We start from the raw sequence: 16,103 nt of genomic DNA on the forward strand, positions 1-16,103 counted from the left end.
AAATATAAATAATAATAAAAAAAAAATTATAATAATAATAATAGTAATAATAATAATAATAATAAAATAAAATAAAATACTAATAACAAAATTTTAATAATAATAGTAAATAAAATAATAATAATAATAATGAAAATAATAATAATAATAAATAATAATAATAAGATAATAATGAGTTCACAAAGACAAGAATTTGGTTGGAGAAGAGTTTCATGCATCAATATGTCTCTCCTCACCAACCAACCAATTCATGTATTGTGATGTTTTATGCACACATGTGCTTATATATATTAAGTCACGAGATCTTATCCCCACGCAAATCAAATTAAATAATTAATTAACACCAATGTCATACACAAGTACTCACATTTATTAAATAAATATTTATTTATTTATTTTTCTCGGGTCTTACAACATACACTACTCGAACTCAAGTCCTTTCAACATACCTAAGTACTCTCAACCACTTGAGCTAGTACCATTACACATCATAAAAGCTAATATTAATTGTCATAAAGGCTCCCACTACCCGCATTTATTAATTATTTATTTATTTAATTAATTAAATTTCTCGAGTCTTACACATGTGGTAGTATTGTGTTGGTAGAAAAGAGAGTCAACAATATATACTTGCTTAATATGCATCATACATCATTTAGCATTCATTGTTTGCTTACAAAAGAGGATGATACTTGGTTATGACATAGGAGGCTTTGTCACATACATGTGCACCATTTGAATCGGCTAAATAGAAAACAGTTGGTTAAAGGGTTACTAAAACTTCAGTTTGAAAAGGATAGGATATGTGAAGCATGCCAAAGGGGAAAGACCCAAAATAAAAGACCCAAAAATTGTATTTCAACTAAAAGACCCTTAGAATTGCTTCACATGGATCTATTTGGTCCTTTTAGAATTATGAGTCTTGGTGGAAACTACTATGCATTTGTTATTGTTGATTATTTCTCTAGATTTACATGGACTTTATTTCTAAAATGCAAAATGAAAAAGATTCTAAAATAGTCTCTCTAAGGAGTGATCATGGTGGGAGTTTCAAAATGAAAAGTTTGAGCACTTTTATGAAAAACATGGCATTAAGCATAACTTTTTAGCTCCTAGAACTCCAAAACAAAATGGAGTGGTTGAGAGAAAGAATAGCTCATTAGAAGAACTATCTAGAACCATGCTTAATGAAACCTCATTGCCTAAGTACTTTTGGGCTGATGTAGTCAACACAGCTTCGTATGTTTTAAACCGTGTGTTGATAAGGCCAATTTTATAGAAAACACCTTATGAGCTATTCAAAGGTAAAAGGCCTGCTCTAAATCACCTAAAAGTATTTAGTTGCAAGTGTTTTATTTTAAATAATGGAAAAGATAAGCTTGGCAAATTTGACTCAGAAGCGGATGAAGGCATCTTTTTAGGCTATGCTACAAATAGCCATGCATATAGGGTTTATAACAAAAGGCTAATGATTGTTGAAGAGTTTGTGCATGTTGTATTTGATGAAACTAACCCATTACAGCAAGATCAAAGACCTAAGATTACAGATAAAGAAGACATATTACAGGAAAAGCAAACTGTTGTAGAATTGGAATCTGCTGCAGGAAATCAACTAGTTGAAAAGGAAATTCAGTCAGCTAAAAAAGCTGCAGACAACAACTTACTCAAGGAGTGGATTGAACCTAGGGGATTATGAAAGGAAAACATAATTCGTGACATAAAACAAGGAGTATCCACTAGATGCAAGCTTGTATTCTTTGAACATGTTGCATTTATTTCTCAAGTTGAACCTAAAAATGTGAATGATGTTAGCAAAAGAAGGAAACCTAGAGATTTTGAATGATGATCAAGCAAGAATGAAGACAAATTGTTAAATGCTTAAATTTATCTTGTAAAATAAATTAAGTGTTGTTGTATAGTAGTTTTACTTAACTTAGAATCAGCAGCATAAACTTTGTCTCTCTAGGTTCTCTCATTTTTTGAAAAACCGCAGTGATAATCGATTATCACTAATGATAATCGATTATCTGTGCAAACTTTTATTTTTCGAAAACCTACTGGAATAATCGATTATCTCCCACAATAATCGATTATCCTGTTCAAAATTTGTTTTCAGAAAACCTACTGGAAAAATCCATTATCATAAGTGATAATCCATTATCATAAGTGATAATCCATTATCATAAGTGATAATTCATTATCCTTTGCAATTGGAACATGTTTGTTTAGTTTTTAACCTAATTTTTGAAACCCCTATTTAAAGGACTACAACTCAAATTCGAAATTACCTTATTGAGAGCCAGAGTCCTAGTGTTGTGTTTGCAAAGAAGTTCTCTGAGTGTTCTTGAATGAGCTTTGAAAAGACTAGTGTGGGTAGAGTGATAACTTTTCGTAAAAGGGTTTGTAGGAGATTAAGTGTTGCTGTTGTTGCTAGGAAAGCTAGGTCGAGTTCTCTGTGTGATTCAGAGAACTCTTGTGTCTTCAAGAGAGGTGCTTTCTTTTCCCTATTATTTTGTTATCTGATTGCAATCTGATAATTTTAGTGATTAAGTTAATCTCTTTGTTTAAAGAGATTAACAACTGGACGTAGAATCTTTTGATCTGAACCAACTTGTGTTAAATCTTCTTCCCTATCTCTTTATTTTATCTACTATTGCATTTAAAGGAATTGAGATTTAAATTAAACTATAAAATTTTGGAAAAATTTTAAACTATTAATTTAATATTAAAAACCAATTCAATCCCCTCTTGGTTTTTGTCAAAACGAATAAACATTCTTTTGCACGATACCAACAAATGATGTATTAGGTGATAGTAATTGGGTTATTGCTGTGCAAGATGAGCTTAATCAATTTACTAGAAATGATGTGTTGTCTCTTGTTCCTAAAATTGATGCAATGAATTGGTACTAAATGGGTGTTTAGGAATAAAATGGATGAAAATGGTAACATCTCAACATGGCCCAAAATGCACACATACTTATTGCACAACAAAGTTCCAAGTCTTGGATGATCAACTGCATAACGTTCATGACCTCCTCTCCAATGTCTACAACAAAGACAACCCTAGGGATGAGTGAACGGGATGACTCATAGGTCATGCATTGCATTTTCATGCTGCATTTTCTGTGTCTGTCTGTTCTAGTTTTTTAATCGGCTATTTTCCTATTTCAATCGACTGATTATATTAGTCTCAACTTCATGATGTATTTTTCATTTCTGTTTTTATTCTGGTGTGTTTGTATTCGTATCAGATGTCCTTATACACCCTTGTGTTAATGCTTTAATGAAAATTTTCATCTTTCCCAACTGTTCCATGCATTTACTTTCATTTGATGAATCTAAAGGGGGAGAAAAATGAGTAAATTTGAGAAAAATTGAGTTAAAACTGGAAAACCTGAAATAAATATGCTGGAACCATATAATACTACAAACTAAATATGAAATCTGAAGTTGAATCACATTATTAGTGATAGAGAGAGCATATGTATGTATGCTTGTATGCATGGTGGACCCACCTGGATAGACTCTCCCAATGGCCACAAAATGAGGAACACCTTCAACAAACAACTTACAGCGATAGGAGATATCAGTCTCTATGTCCTCATCTTCATTTGGATTCATCACAATATGGTTGGTGGATATGGACTCCCATTGTTGCTTCCACTCACGCCTTAAATCTTCAGTAACTTGTCTCCTTATTTGCTGAGAAAATTGCTCCATCATCTCTTGAGTCATAGGTGCCGCAGAAGTGTTGGGTCGAGGAAATGATCCAAAATATTGTCTCACACCCACACCAAAACCAGCAGTACGCACACGACCAGGGTGTTCTTCAGTGCCAATAGCAATGGTCAATATGTCACGATGACCCTGAGAGACAAAATTACCTTGTGAACTTTGTTCTACAAGTTCATGCAGAATATCTAGGTTTGAACCTTTAGACCAGCAATGCAACAGTTAGACGATCCTTGAACAAACCAATAAAGGGCGACGACAACAGACGGGATGAGGGGACAAGCGGCAGCAACAGCGAGAAGCGGTGGCAGCAGCAGCAGCAACAGTAAACGGGGTCGGAGAACCCTCAACGACATGGCGGTGCGGTGGAAGGAAGGCAATGCGAGGGCAAGCGACGGGAGTATGGGGCACGACGCTCTCACCAAGCCACCACGCTAATGCTCCCCCGCGCAACTACTAGGGCTTTGGGAGGCCACTACCGGCAGATGGAGCTTGCAAGAGGCGGCCCAATAGCGGCGTGGCAGTTTGAACGGAGCGGAGAGCGGCTCCGTCAATTGTGCCTCGATGTTTGCAGTGCGAAAGAGGATTTTTGAACGGCGAATGACTGCACGGAGGTGTGGCTGCGCGGAGGAGTGGTTGCGGTGGTCGTGCGGAAGAGTGGAGTGGACGACGGTGGTGGTGTGGAACGCAACGTGAAGAAGAAAACGCAGAAAAGAGAGAAAGAAGAAAGAAGCGCGAAGATAAATAAAGAAAATGAGGGGAAACCCCAACTGGGAAAAAAGGTTGTACTACATCGGTTTTATGGAGCAACTGATGTAGTATATGTGTTTTATGTGAAATATTTAGGTCTTTTCTTTCTTTCTTTTTTCAAAAATGGGTATTACATCGGTTTTATGGGGCAACCGATGTAATAAAGTTCGCAGAAATTTCAAAAATGCCACCGCGCACTATGCTACATCGGTTTTCGTGTAAATGTTGTACTATGTTATTTCTGCACTAGTGATAAAAGAGATATATACTCACTATCTAACCTTAGCGATGTTGAGCAGGTATCGGATAGTCCCAAGTTTGACCTATGAATATCCTAGTCCAGTGTGCTATTTTGAACTATCCAGATATTCACCTACTTGATAAAACTTCCTTAGACCCCATCATGGTCCTTGCCTTTCATCCCGCAATGTACCAAATTGTGACTTCCCAAATAAAAACACTCTAGCATTGGTTTAATATCAACTTATTGAAACCACACTTAATTGACATACTCTTGGATATTTTCAAAGGTCATAAAATGTGATGACTATCAAATCATGTCATTGTATAAACTATACACAAAGAATATAAAATAAAATAAAATGTATATCTAATTTTCTTCTATCCAAGTTCATTGAATAAAATAATATTTATTTTTACTTTACATTCATTTATAATTTTTTAATTATAAAATAATGATAAAATAAGAATTAAAGCAAGAACTTTAAATAAATAATTAGATAAGGATTAGAATGTTATAAATAAATATAATAATATAAATATAAATTAAACATGACTAGTGCATAACAGGAGATTAAATAAAATAAATAAATAAGACCAATGCATAATTGGAGATTAAATAAAATAAATAATGAGGACAAGTGCATAACTGGAGATTAAATAAAATAAATAAACAAAACAAGTGTATAACTGGAGATAAATTAAATTAAATAAATAAATAGGACCTGTGCATAGCTAGAGATCAATTTAATAAAATAAATAAACAGGATCAGTGCATAATTGGAGATTAAATAAAATAAATAAATAGGACTAGTGCATAACTGAAGATTGAATAAAATAAATATAAGCGGATAATAAATGAAAATAAGTTAAATGAAAGTAAATAGAATAAATATATGAGTCAAAATAAATAAAAGATTAATATAAAACCCATGAGTTTATCAAGATAAATATAAAAAGAGTTTAACCTCACTCCCCCTTACCTTATTTGATTGACGGGCATAGTAATAATATTTGAAAAGGACTATGATCTCTTTGAATCTTTTGCTCTAAACTTTCTCTCTCTATTTTCTCTTTCTCTTTCTCTCTTTTCTTTCTTTCTCTCCTTTCTTTCCCACTTTCTTACGTAACTCACCTTCACTCTTTCTACATTTATTCCATGTATTTATAGGTTAGGATAATATTCCTTTCATTAATTAAAAGTAAGCCAAAACATTCCAAAGTAATCCATGTAATACTTGTTGATGAAGTAATCTTAGGTCATCTTTCTTTCATCATCCATTTCTTTCATCCATTTACAAGCCATGCATGTCCCAATTTGTCCAAGTAATGAATGGATGCATTAAATGTACGGTTATCACTTCTAATTATACTTATCTTCCATGTATTAATATAAAACTCCTTTAAATCTCCTTATCTTCTTTCTTTTTCTTTTATTTCTTTTCTTTTCTTTCTTTTTCTTTTTCTTTTCTTTTCTTTTCTATTTTTTCTTCTCCTTATCTTCTCTCCTTATCTTCTTATCTCTTCAGAAAATTTTTTAATACACACACCTATTTAATAATATTCTAATTAATATATTTTTACCTATTTTTTTAATATATATGTACATATTTTATTAGTTTTGTTTTCTTCTTATTGTTATTTTCAATAAGTAAAATTTGCATCATGATAAAATATATTTTTAATCTTTAAACTACATCATAATAAAATACAAAACATTAGTAAAAATAGAAGATTTTCTTAGTGTTTTATTTAAAATAAATAATACAGTTTATTAAAAGTAGGGATGTTAAAAAATTCGTTTACCTAGTGTACGAAAGGTGTGGTGGTTCATCATTGTTATCGATTTTGGCGGAAATTACCCATTTTTACTGTAGTTTGTAGTGGTGTGGTGACAACAATAATATTAGGTCGTGCATTTAGTCTTCGTCGTCGAAGGAAATCGAGTTCGCTTATTTGAAACTTTGTTGGTGGTAAGTACAATGTATTTGTACGTTTCTATTTTCATTAGTGGTTCTGTGGTTCGAAGAATGGTTTTTGTTGAGAATTTGTGTTTTATCGGTTAGGGTTTATTTTTATGGTTGTTTATGAATTCGTTCCACCTGGGTTTGTTCTTGGATTAAGTTAGTGAGGTTAGTTATTGCAGTCATGTATTTGTGTAATCTTTTGCATGTTATGTGGTTGGTTGTTGTAGTAGATTGATTTAATGAGTATAAAAATTTTGATTCCATTGTCATTCTTGTGTTTGTTGGAGAACGTATTAAACAGGTCAAGCAAACATGTGCAAAGAAGTGGTGAAATATGTGCAAACGCATTTGATATCATTTGAACCTCATCAACCTACATTCCTTTTTTTACTTTTTGCTTAAACTTTGTTTTCTCAATATATGCAAACCAATGGACTAATAAGTGCAAACCCACTTCATGCCACTTGCACCTTATAAACATACATTCATTTCTCATTTTTTTAATACTTGCACGTGGTTCCCTTAATTATGTACTTGAAGGTTTAAAAAATTTGAAACTAAATTGACATAAAAATAACAAATGCAGGGAATAAATTGAGAATTTTCACATTCAATAGTGACACGTGGCACTGCTACTGCCACATTACATTGCCTCTACCACGTGGCACACCGCAGCTTGACATGTGGGATTAGGGATGACAAAAAAATCCATGTTCGCAGGTACTTGCGAATAAAATCCACGACGGGTAATTGGTACCCATGGATAATAGATACCTGCGGGTAATTTAATACCCGTTTCTTAACAGGTCAAGGTCGGGTATCATACTACGGGTAGTATGATACCCGTTAAGAAAATGAAATTACATATTTATCCCTGTTAGTTTATGAGATATTAAGTTGATGTTGAAGTTCATTTCTTTTTTTTTTTTGGCTCACTACTGTCGTCTAAGTGCGCTGGGATTTTCGAACAGGTAAACCCATGCTTCTTTAATTTATTCTCTTACACATTTAACATTAATCTCCAAAAATTGTTCTTGCTCTCTCTACAGCTCTGTTTTTACCCAACAACCCTTTTAGGGTATTATCCTTTTTGTTAACCCATTTTCTGTTCATTCTCTACTCCTAGTTTTCTCATGCTAAATCTTTTGAAGACTGTCCTCCAATCCTTCAAATTCCGGGTAAAGCTTCAAAAGGGGTATGTTTTCTATCTCTTATTTTAGTTCTAGGTTAATACATGAACTTGAATTGCTCATGACTCTGAATATTTCTTATTGAGTAAACTGAACTATCCAATTATTTTTTCCTATCCGATTAAGGTCATTTCTGGATTCAGGGGGATTAAGAGATATATTTTTTTTTAAGTGGAAGTTGTGATAAGAACTAAAAAATGACACTAATTAACCACCAAAAACAAGTCTATTATAACTTGAAACCTTGTCTTCAAATGAAACTTTATGACATAATTTTCTTTCTTTCTGGAGATATTAAAACCCTACACAACAGAGTATGATACTTAAATCAATATCAATATATAATAGTAGAGGAAGGGCATGAAAAAATTGATTAATACATATCAATTTAAGATAAGAAAAGAAATAGAAAAAAAAAGTATGTAATAAATATAAACATATTTAAGATGTCTATGAATCATTTTTCTTCATGAATAAGTGAATGAAAGGGCCTAAAGCACGAGTCGTGATCATGCAAAGGGGATTAAAGGCAGTAAAAAATACGTGAACCTTGTAAATAATATATATTTCCAAAATTAAGACTTTCAAATGATTAAGAAAACTTTTGAATTCACATTAACCTAGTTTTTTTACTATTTCAATTCAAGTTCCATTCATCTTTTATGCATGAATGATTCTTTCAATTAGAAGTAAATGTCCAATCACATTTTCCATCGCACTTAAGGCATGTAAAGTGGAAATTCATATTTTATTACTCATTCTTGTGTTGAATGCATTATAATTTAGTAAACTAGTGCAATGAATCATTGAAATTGAATCATTGATATTTATAATTTCAATGTCAATATATTTTAATTAAAAGTAATGTTCACTAGACTTTCAATCTTTAAATTTAGAAAACTTATTGAACAAATTAATGCATAAAGTATCTTTCTAGACTTTCAATCTAGAAAGAAGTAACATCCATTAGTCTTCTTTCCACATTAATTTATTCCATTATAGTATATTTCACTTTCTTTTATATTAAACATGAATGGGTCTTTTCTTTTATATTCAAAATTCAATTTTTTGTTGTGTTTTAATATTTATAGAATGTCTAATCAAGATACATTTTCCCCCTATGGATGATGGCCAACAAGGAACATTTGTAGAACCAAATGCAAATGTAGGAGATTCAAATCAAAACTATGTTCTTATATATTTTATTCCAAGAGAAACCGAAAGTTGAATGCCAACTATTAATTCAAGAAGATTACTATCAGATGTTTGGAATCATTTTAAGAGACAAAAGGTAGATGGAAAATGGAAAGTTATATGCAATTATTGCGCCAAAAGTCTTTTGGTGACGCAAAGCAAGGTATATCACATTTGAGAAGCCATTTCAAGAGTTGCAAGCTTCGAACAACACGGGACATCAAACAATCTTTTTTAAAAACGCATAAAGAAGGTGGTGAAATCGTAGTCATTGGCAATTGTGTTCAATCAACAAACATGTAGAGATGCACTCCGTAAGATGAAAATTCTACATGAGTATCCAATGTCAATGGTTGATCATATAGGCTTTAAAGAATTTTGTGATGTCGTTCAACCTCTATTCAAGGTGATTTCACGAAACACCTTAAAAAAAGATATTATGAAGGATTACAATGCAGAAAAAGAGAAGATGAAATTAATGTTGTCAAGGATTCAAAGTCGAGTTGCCATTACCACTAATATGTGGACTGCTACTAATCAAAATAAAGGATACATGATTATAACAACTCATTTTATTGATGATTTATGGAGGCTACAAAGTCGACTTGTGAGGTAATAAAATTGATTTGTTGGATTATTTTTTTTCCCTCAGATATATGGTGATCAATCTGATTGTGAAATTGAAAAACTGAAGATTCTTTTTAAGGACTTGGTAAGAGAGTATGAAATGAACATGAAATGTAAGAAGTTAGTTTCTTCATGTCAAAATCCAAACATAATATGCCAAAGTGTTGATGGAAGAAAATATGCTTGGAGGAGATATTTTGCAAAACATCAAATTGCAAAGAAAAGAAAACCATAAGTTGGAACTTGACTATTACTTGGAGGAACCAACACTACCTGATTCAAATGAAGAATTTAACATTTTAGTTTGGTGGAAGGCTAATGGGTTAAAATATCCAATTTTGCAAATGATTGCAAGAGATATTTTAGCCATTCTTATCTCAACAGTTGCTTCTGAGTCTTCTTTTAGTATTGACGGTCAATTTCGTACTCCACATCACGGTAGATTACACCTAGAAACTTTAGAGGCATTGATGTGTGTTCAAGATTGGTTATGGATTGACATAGAAGGTAATTAAATTAGCACTTCAAATTACATATTTATATTCATTCAAATGATTGACTATGACAAATGAAATGATTTTCCTTTTTCAGGTTCTTCAAAATTGAAAGTGGACAAGATGAAGCTTAATACAACACTAGAGGAGATAATTGATGATGATGTTAGTAGTTTTCTTTTTAATATTTTATTATAATTTAACTAATAGTGTCACTATGTCATTTATTGACGACTTTGTTTGTGTTTTATTTGTTTCAGGAATCAAGTGGTCAACATGAAGATATTAGAGAGGAAACATAGATCTTAGACTATTATTTTTAGAAGAATTAATATTTACATTTCTTATATTTGGATGTATGTTTTTAGGTACTATTAATTTGAATTTATGTTTTAACTTTTATTTAGTTGTCCATTAACTTATATTCGGATGTATGTTTAAAAAAATATTTCGCAATTTAATTTGGACCTCATTTAAAAACTAATATTTTTTTTTAAATATTCGCGAGTATCCAATGGGTACCCTTGGGTTGAAAAATATTTGTGGGTATTTTTTATGCGGGTATCCAGCGGGTAACGGGTACGGATTTTTCTTGCGAGTCGAGTAGCGGGTAAGCACTATCCGTACTCGACCCGACATGTTGTCATCCCTACGTGACACATAATTAACTCTATTAGTGTACTACTAATAAAAATGATCAAATTGTAACGAATTTTCCAAAATAGAAACCTAATTAAAACAAAAAAAAAGGACTTGATATTTCCCTACAAAATAGAAAATAGGGACCAAGAAAATTATTTAACCATTGTAATATTTGAATTCTATATTACATCGATTAAATTAAGAAATGGTTTAATATCTATATTAATAGGGTTCTATTTCACCCTTGTGTTCTCGCTTTTCTTTTACGCGCATTTTTTCCCCTTTCTCCATGTCTCTTTCCATCTTCATTTCATTTTAAGCTTCAAAGGATGAATCAGTCCCCTGTCAATCCTAATGAAGGAGCCATAGTCAACGTCCTCGCACTTGAAAAGACCACCACTACTCATCCCTCTTCTGCTTTTGTTGCTGCTCTCTGCTATTGTTGCTTCTCGCGCTCAAAAAGACGACATCTCTTCCACAGTTTGTCACAATGAAGAAGATGTTAGTGTTTAGCATTTTGTCAGTGGAAGGAATTGAACTTATAACTTTTTCCAACCTTCCTTTCAAATTCATCAGCCCAATCTTATAACTCCCAAATGTTAATAGAAGTTGAATTCACAACTTTTCCCACTCTCTCCCAAATATATATATATATATATATATATATATATATATATATATATATATATATATATATATATATATATATATATATATATATATATATATATATATATATATATATATATATATATATATATATATATATATATATTTCATACATATGAGATAAACTTTGTTCTTTACACATAGTAATAGTAAATGAAAATACAATTTTCTTTCTCCCTTACTCTCTCACACTCTAGTCTACACTTCGAAACAAGTATCTAAAGGTCTATGAATAACTCAAACATAAAAGTTATAGACCAACTTACATTAAGCCTATTTTATACTCTAATCAGAAAACAAGAAAAGAAAATTTATAATATCAATCCAAGACAACTTGGATAAGAATTGAAATAGACATTAAAGAACAACAATACACCCAATCACACGAAAAAAAAAAAAACATATTCAAACACTGTTTGAACATCTAATGTTGGTTATGCACACTAAACAAATCTATTCTTACAAAATAAGATTGTTGAAGTCTATTTGGGTAAATGAAAGTTATAATATATATTCTTATATTTAAATATATTATAATAGTTTTGTTTTCCAACGTGTAAACCCCACTAGGTGATTAATTTCCTTCGCAATATTAATGGTATCGCTAATTTATATGTTGACCTATTAACTCATGAAATACATCCTTTCGCCATCCAACGTGGTTTCTCTTTCAAATATTGTTTTCGTCTTTTTAAATACGAAGTTTTCACATTTCGAAATTACAGAAAGAGATCATGTTTTTTGTATTGGACTAGCATTTCTACTTGTGCAATGCACGGGGCAAGATGTAACACCCCATTTAATTAAGTACGTGAAATTAAAGGAATGTCACAGTAAAGATAACATAAAAACGCGGTCTGGGATCAACTCCATACAACCCATGGCATACCATGATGCCCAAAAGAAACTAGAGGAAAAGTTAACCAGAGTGCATAAAACTAAGGACGAACAGATACCTGGGTCGCAACCCTAAATGAACTCATGCAGAAAATAACAACTAGTCCACACGGACTATGCAGCAGAATCTCCACTCCCTTGCTGACTTCTGGAACCTCGCCCATCTGCTCCCATCAATTAAATTGATGATCATCGCAAGAAAGAAGAACCACATACAAGACAACCATACAATACACAGGGTAAGCTAGAGCCAATAACATAATCATCATATAGTCAATCATATTTCATCATCCAATATCCATATAACAACCAAGCATGTTATGACTCTTCATTCAATACACTACGACTCGACTCGACTCATCCGGATACATATAACTTGGTCGGATTCAGCGGATGCTTGCACTTGTGGTGGATACCCCTGCTCAACCCTGAGCTGCTCATCTACGAGCTAAGTGTTACAAGTGTTACGATGAATCAAATCTCCCTCACCACAAGGTTAGCCTTTAATGAATTTCAGGCCTCTTGCTACTCTCACCACAGGAGTCAGTCCGCTCTAAGTGAGACTAACTGGCTCCTTAGAGTGTCAGGATGCAGTCCTTACCTTGAATCCTTACCTAGTTATACAGATGGGGCACCACCATGGACACCCACTAACAGGGGCCATGGAATTACGTCCCGACCACTGAAGCGCGACCCTGAAAGTCTCACCTAGAGACCCCAAGGAATTATGCACTGACACAGGCAAAATACAATCATACGGTCAATTAAGATTTACCATGCAAGGGTGCATTCATTATGTCAATCGTTAAAGCAGTTACATTTCACATTTCCAGGTCCAACCCATTCCAACTCATCATAATCCATTCATGCTCATAGAATACAACTCATCTCGTTTTCGTGTCACTTTAGTAATACCAATCTCATTTAGTTCTCAAGCCAAATCTCATATCAACCCATCATTTAAATTTCATGAATCATGCCGAACATACCTCATGCTCCATTATATACATATTACTCATCATACAATCATACTCAATCAAAACAGATCATTCAGGAACAAACAAGCATCCAATCACAACACTGTTCTCGCCCAGTACCTCGCTCAGGCTGAGAGATCTCGCTCAGGCGAGGCGAGCTCGCTCAGGCGAACCCCTTTTCGCCTAGGCGAGGGCTCGAAAGAGCACCCAAGAATCAACGTGGGATCTCGCTTAGGCGAGACCCCTCTCGCCTGGGCGAGATGTTTGCTCGCTCAAAAATTTGAGCGGGTCGCCTGGGCGACCCTTCGCACAAACTGGTTTGGGCGAATCCCTGTTTGTCTCGCCTAGGCGAGATTGGCCCGCTTGGGCGAGATTAACAAGTCTCGCCACTGTTTCACCTGCAACAGCCATGTATTTCGAACCAACCAAGCATACAAGGCATTCCACACACCACAGACAATAGTTTTATCCATACAAATATTCAACAAGCACAAAACAGAACAAAGACGACTCAAACCCGAAACCCTAACTTCCCGTACTTGGAAATGGGTTCGTGCAGAACGTTCGACGCGTAACCAAGGAGCACAGCAGCTCTAGAACGCGCTAAGGAGCTGAAAACAGAAGGTACACGGAACAAGGGCAGATTAGTACTAAACCCTAACTGCGAAAATACAAGGGAAAGCAAAAAGGGAACTCCGATGATCTAGAGGGGGTACTTACGTGGAGTAGAAACTGATTCGGAGCTAGCTCGAGAGACTTGGGGAGGAACCCTAGCAGAGCTCTAGCGCGGAAGGGGAAGGTGACGGCTGTTGAGTTTCTGCAAGAGTGAGAGTGAGTGTGGAATTAGGGCAACCTGGAAGGCTTTTATCCTATGGGCCGGCCTTTAGGCCCAATACAGTAGGGCAGCCCACTAACTTTAGGGCAGAAATAAAAAGGGGGCCTTACACAAGATATTTTAAAAATTTAAAACTATAAAACTATAATTAAATTTAATATAAATTTTTTATTTTATAAAATTAAATAACAATTTTTTAATTAATTCTATGATAACAATATATTTAAGTTATTTATATATTTTTAACAAAATATATCGTATATAATTATTTTAAATAATTTATTAAGATCAAGTTAATTAAAATAAAGAAATTATTCAATTTTAAATAAAATATTTAGTAGACAATATAGAAAAATGTAATAGTTGATTTTTTCAATGGTAAAAATGATGAACGATATATAAATTGTTGAGTAGACTCTATAAAAATACAAAAGTTAGATAATACAATAAATGTGAAGAGTAGACGATGCAAAACTATAAATGATAGATTGTGCATATAAATGTAAATAATAGATTCTTTAAGAATACAAATGTTAGACAAACGATGCAAACAAAATATAAAAATATAAAGATCGAAAACTACAAATGTAGACCCCATGTAGAAAGATATAAAGAATAGACTCTTCTTTTGGAGTCGTTTTTCTATTTTTTTGGATTTTGAATTTCAAATTTAAATTTTATTACAATACTTTTATAGTTTTTACAGTTTAGAATTTTAAATTCAAACTTTATTACTTTGTATTTTGAATTTTAAATTTGTCAATATGTATCTTAATTTAAAAAAAAAATATTGAAATTGAAATCATTAGTGAATTTTATATCTTTAAAAGTTTCAAGAATTTATAATTTTCACTTTGCAATAATACACGGATGTCTACGTTATAAAAAATATTTTTTAATTATTTTTTAAGCTTTTGTGAAATGTAAAAAATTTGTGAAAGTTTTTCAAAAACATTTAAAAATTCATTAAAAAGGCTTTAATGTTTTACATTCTTTTGTAGGGGTGTCAAAACGGGCCAGCCCAGCCCGTTTTACCATGCCTTATCTTTTCACTTTACATTTTATTATTTTTTAATTTCTTTAAACTTTTTTAAGAATTTTGTTTATAAATGTTATATATATATATATATATATATATATATATATATATATATATATATATATTGTTTATATAATATAGTATTTTTTTATTGTTTTTAATTTTTAAACACTAAAAAAAACAGGTTAGCAGGTCATGATTGGTCGGCCCGCCTTTGGGCTGCCAATGTAACGGGTTAGGTGGACTGGGCCACAACGGGTTAGCGGGTTGGAAACTCCAACCCGGCCTGCCTTTTTCTTGGCGGTCTAGTGTAAGATCCGAGGAATTTAAATAATTAAATAAATAATTATTTAATAAATGCAGGTAGTGAGAGCCTTATGGTATTAAATGCTAACTTTCATGACGTGAAAAAGTACTAGCTCAAATGGTTCAGAGTACTTGGTTATGTTGAGGGGACTTATAGGTTCAAGTCCTATGTATGCCAAATTGTGTGTTATTTAATTGTATTATTTTTACGATATGTTTGAGCGTGATAAGAGAGTATATATTTTTAGAATTATAAAAATCATCACAAACGTGAATTGGTTGAATTGGTTGTGCATTTGCATTGATATTGGAGAGTTATAGGTTTGAACCTTGGCTTAAGCTTAATAACTTTCTTTTTGCTAAAATTATTTTTGGCATGGATGTGAAAGGCCAGCAACCCTAGCTGAAAAAGGGGGTGTTTTAGATTGTGCATTTCGTGTGGGCTGTCTAAGGGAGAGTTTCTAAGCATAAACTTGCACCTAAAGAGAGTGAGTGAGCGTGCTTGGGTGGAGACAAGGCTTGGAACCAAATTGGAATAAAAA

The sequence above is a fragment of the Vigna unguiculata genome, chromosome 4 (genome assembly GCF_037176805.1).
Source record: "Vigna unguiculata cultivar grain cowpea cultivar isolate G323 ecotype 2 chromosome 4, ASM3717680v1, whole genome shotgun sequence".
NCBI classification, from domain to species: Eukaryota; Viridiplantae; Streptophyta; class Magnoliopsida; order Fabales; family Fabaceae; genus Vigna; species Vigna unguiculata.